Source organism: Macrobrachium rosenbergii, chromosome 59 (genome assembly GCF_040412425.1).
Source record: "Macrobrachium rosenbergii isolate ZJJX-2024 chromosome 59, ASM4041242v1, whole genome shotgun sequence".
Taxonomy (NCBI): Eukaryota; Metazoa; Arthropoda; class Malacostraca; order Decapoda; family Palaemonidae; genus Macrobrachium; species Macrobrachium rosenbergii.
In genome coordinates, this window is record NC_089799.1 from 16,420,644 (window position 1) to 16,425,874 (window position 5,231).

The 5,231-nt window shown below is 43.5% G+C and overlaps 1 long non-coding RNA gene across 1 annotated transcript in view; it reads right to left on the bottom strand.

Annotated features, from left to right (window-relative positions):
* LOC136837719 (uncharacterized) overlaps positions 1-5,231 on the bottom strand; it is a 49,051-nt gene that overhangs the window by 2,636 nt on the left and 41,184 nt on the right. The gene's annotated exons all lie outside the window — the stretch shown is intronic.

Below are 5,231 nucleotides of genomic sequence, written 5' to 3' on the forward strand. Positions count from 1 at the left end.
CGGACACCAGCAGGAATTGTGAGCCACTGACTACATCCACCCCCAAGATGCCATCGCCAGCAACACTAACCCAAGGGAGTTGGGAAAAAGGACCACCCTGCCCTCGAGTGTTATCGAAGTCCCAGGCACATGCACAAGTACACCCAAGATGTGATGAAATACTTGAAGAACAGATGCCCGGACCTCATCACCACCTTCATTGTTCATGTGAAACCCAAACTGGATGGTAATTCAGGAGCAGCTGCTTCCTCAGCAGTCACCTTCCCACTGCCATGACCCCATCTCCAGGGTCTTCAAATGAAAATTGACAAAGATGGTCGACGTCATAACCAAGACAAACATCTGTAGAGAAACCCAGTGCTGGATGTATACCAATGAGAGGCACAAGCGCAGCCTTCCCCATGCTCACATGCTGTTCTGGCTTCAGCAGAAGATCAAGTACATCGACAAAGTGATTAGCGCAGGAATTCTAGATCCACAAGGAGATCCCCTACTCTATGCTGTCAACAAGGACATGATCCATGGTCCCTGCGGCAACCTAAACAAATTCACTGTGTATGGTCGACGGGAACTGTTCAAAGAAGTTTCCGAAAAAGGAACTCATCAGTGAAACAGAAACAGAAGACAGTTACCCCCTATACCAAAGGTGAAAACCAGGAGATGGGGAGTTTATTGCGGGTAAATAAAGAGATCAACATGAAACTCGGCCACAAGTACCAGCTCGTCGAGGTGGACAACAGATGGGTTTTGCTGTACAATCCACTCTTCTCAAGGATGTTCCAAGCCCACATCAACGTCGAGTGGTGCAATTCAGTGAAGTACATCTGCAATCACATCAACAAAGGTTGCTGAAGTGACCAAGCCATGTTTGAGATACAGACCAGCCATCCAGGACGAAGCTATGTCAGGGAGACCCCTTCACCAAGAGGCTACTGTACCTTGATGTGGTCAAGTACCACACCTCTGATTCCAGCAGCAAAACTTTCAGTAGGCGAAACCAGGCCAAGGACGTCAAAGGCTACCCAGAAGTCAAATCCACTGATGCCCTGGGATGTGTCATAGTGGTCTATCCTTCCAGTGCCGAATGCTTCTGCATGCTGTTCAAGGACCTGTGCCATTTGTGAGCCAAAAATTGGTGGACGGTCAAGCCAGTAAGACTTTCAGCGAGGTTTGTTGGAGAGCGACCAGAACTGGGACCTCACCTTGGCTAAAGCTGCTTTGTCACAGAAGCTGAGGAAAATCAGACACCCATTCACCATTTTGCACACCACCTGCGCCGTGTCCAACCCCCTTAAGATTTGGGATAAGTACAGGATGAAGATGTTCTGCACCAAGTGAGGTGAGATAATCCAACCCTGACCACTGACTTCTGTGATGCCATCTATGAGAAGAGCTTGCAGGAGTAGGAGAGTGTCTCTCTTGGGATGTTGGCGAAAACCCTGAAGACGTATGGCTTGCCTTCCCTTTGGATGATCCAAACATCGACCAGTTGTGCTGCGAGGTTCTTCGCAAGATCAGCTGCAGGCCTGACGACCTAGCCCAGTGTATTGTGGAAAAAAACCCCTGCTGATGCCAATGCCAGATCAGCAGAGTGCCTACGAGGCCATTTTGAACTATGTCGACAGCCAAACAGGCAGCCTTATCTTCCTGGGTGCTCCTGGTGGAACTGGAAAAACTGCTTATCAATCTTATTCTGGTCAAAGTTCTTCAGAAGGAAAAAATTGCCTTGGCTTCCTCTGGAACTGCAGCCAAACTGAGCTCAGCTGGGCTGGCCCGATGGATTAGACTTATTTTTACGTGGCTCAGAACCACTGCAACGGGACCTGCTTTGTGGAATCCGATTGCTTAATTTCTATCACCAGAAATACTTAATTTGGTTGAACTCCGTCCATCGAGCGGGAGGCTCCTGTGGAGGTCACACTGCCCACTTGCTTTGAAATTGCTGCTAATTTGGCTCAGTGGCACGGGCCACGGCATAATATTTCAGCAGTGTAGCCTCATTGTTTGGGAGGACAAGTGCACTGTGGCCAACAAATGAGGTTTCAAGGCTTTGGACTTGATGTTGCAGGACGTCAGGAGCAAGAGGTCCATCACGGAGTGGATGGACTAAGAAACATTTTTGTGTACCTCCTTTGAGTTAATTTGTCCTGTAAAATATGTGCACTGTTACTGAAAATGATTTTTTTCCCTGTGATACTAATAATTTTGTCTTTGTGAATTAAAATAAAATAAAAATGTACACCACGTGTTACTTACTTTCTAAGGTAAATGATCAACTGTCATTCAGAGTATTCCCTGGCAACAAGTACGTCATGGGGGACTTGAGAACAGAGTATGACATGACACTCCCATGGCCTGATGACATAAGTATTACATAGTCGGTGTAAACTTAAACAAATTAAAAAACAAAAAATTGAGAGAAAATATATTATCTTAAGGTCCTCATTTGACCCAAGGAAGGTTTCGAACCCCTACCTAGGGGTTACCTTATATACAACGGTCCCGCCAAACACACCCAACTATTGGAACATAAAAGCCTTGAAAAGTTGCCTCCCTTATTTAATGGTGTTATTTTCATTAGTAGGTGTTAATTAGAATGTAATATTTACGTTATAAATAATCAATAATGTCAGGGAACATTATCCTATAATAATGTCGGAACACTATCCTATAATAATATAATGTCAGGGAACGCTATCCTATAATAATATAATGTCAGGGAACGTTATCCCCCTATCTCCCCCCTCCTTCACCCTACTTCTTCCCCCTCCTCCATTCCCCCTCCCTCTTCCCTTCCCTCCCTCTGATCCCAACTCCTTGTCAAGGTGGGGGCTTGGGAACCCACTACCCAGATCAGATGCATAATGGTGCCGCCTATCTTTGCTGTGGGTTCAATTAAACGTTTGGAACTGCATCCCTTTCACTTCTCTAAATTTTCTTTTCCTGTTTCCCTCTTCTTTTGTTGCCGACCTGGGAATGGTATTGATTATGAAAATGGCTGTACCTTTAATGTGATGCCCTGATTTAGGGTAGGTAATAGATAGGTGATCTCCCACCGTACTATCTTAGCGGATCCACCTAACTGGGCCTATCCTTTATTGCCTACCTGAATCTACACTTCCAAGTTTTCTCTCTTGCTTTTCAGAGAGGTTCTAGGGCTAAAAGCTCGATGGCTGGTGGATATGCAATGTAGGGGATGTGCCAAATTGCTTCTTGCATCCTTTTCCAGTGCACATGCAGGGTGACTATGCCGGCCCCATTTTGATGGGACAAAACTCAAGAAGACAAAATATGCCGGGTTGTCAAAGTCCTTAGCTCAGTTCTAAGGCCCTACATGTGTAAATGACTATAGTCTGGGCATTTCTTGTCCTATGAGGACTTTTCCATTTCCTGGGAGGCCAAAGTATCTTCTTCATGCACTCCTAATCATCTAACTCTGTGAGTATGGCTAAAACTAAAGGGAAAATGGATTGTCAGTTAGTAACTAACCCTCCAGTTCTATTCCCCCTGTTTCTCCTGATCCACCAGTTGATCCTCCACCTGATAGCCACCCCCACCAAAACCCCTACACTTGGCTCTGCAAAAGATTAAGCAAATGACCAAGAGTAAGTCGACACAGCGCAGTAATATCAAATCAACAAATGTGAAAGATTTGAGACTATGAAACCGTCTCTATGACTTTGAGTATTGTACCTTTGGCCCATTAACGGAAATTACAATGAACAACTGTGACATGGAATCTAAGTGGGAAGCTTGGGCTACTTTTAAAAAGCACAAAGACGCTTTCAAATATTGCAATATTGAGACACTAGAAATATGCCAGTATGCCATAAGAGAAAGTTTGACTGACAAAACTAGAAATATGGATGTCTGTATACTTTCTGAACGGGCTGTAGATGGACATCAAAGCCAACAAAAGACAAAATGATAAAAAGTGTGAAGATTTTAAACTTTAGCAAACAGAAACGAATAAAGCAAATGCTGAGCACATTGGCATAGGTCAGGCAAAAAGACAAATGGGAGCAGCCAAGAGCTATGCTAGATCTCTAAATCCCTTACCCCTTAATACCACAAGGGATCCCGTCAGTACAGGAGCTTCTTTGTAACAGTTGCTCCATCACCTGTGGCAGAGGCCCAGCCCCCCGGGTCAGGTGCTTAGCCTGGCAAGGCAAGAGCACTCCCCTAAAGGAAGTAAGTCACCTTCTAAGGTAGATAACTCACCAGCTGCTGAAGAAAATCTACCCATCTCCCACAACAGATGAAGTATCACAAATAGATTCTCTGCTCCAAGAAAAGGAATTCGACAAAAATAAAATACGGATAAGAGAGAGAGAACCCCATCTTTCTCCCCTCCTTCTCCCTACAGGCAAAATAAAAATGATTGTAACTCTGAACTTAACGGGAATTGTTCTGGCACTTCAGTGAGACCAAAGGAGTCCAGCATTTTGATTAAAAAAAAAAAAAAAGCACAGTAGCAGAGATGCATCCTCATCCTGAAGTTAATAGCAATACGGGTACCAACGGAAAGCCCTAGATCCAAAGACCATTCATAAATTCAACATCCCAAAGAAGCAAATCTAACAAGGAAAAGAACTCTTAAAACCTAAACATAAATAATGTCAATATTACAGTGGAACTGTCGTGGTTTTATTTCAAGTTCTGAACAAATCGAAACACTAATCAGGGATTCAGTGACCAAGATAATGTCTCCAAGAATAAAAAATTGGGGAAAAATTATATAACCCTGGTTTAAATTATGATTTCTACAGATCTACTCAGCTGGTAAAAATAGAGAAATGCTAAAAAATTAGATGCTTAATCTTAGTGCAAGGATATATCTGCCATTAAATGCCATGATGCTTCATTATATTTCAACACTCTAGGCAGAATGAAAGAGGCACCGTACTAATCGACACGGAGATTTCTGATCTTCCAAAAATGATTCATTGAATAAAACAGTTACAGTATTTAGAACTTCTGTTCATTTAGTCAATGGACGACGGCACTGAACACCCACTCCAAGGATTCCTTGTGCACAAAATAAAAACGACACTGATAATTTAATACCTGGTGCAAATTCTGATATAGGGATTATTGCTTTCTCTGAACCCTCAGCTGTAATGCACCCAAGTGCAATATTACAATTACCACGTATCTAGCCTCGAGGTGGTGTTTACCGATATTCTCATTATCGTAGATTCCCTTTTCAATTCTAAATGGATTTCCCGTTC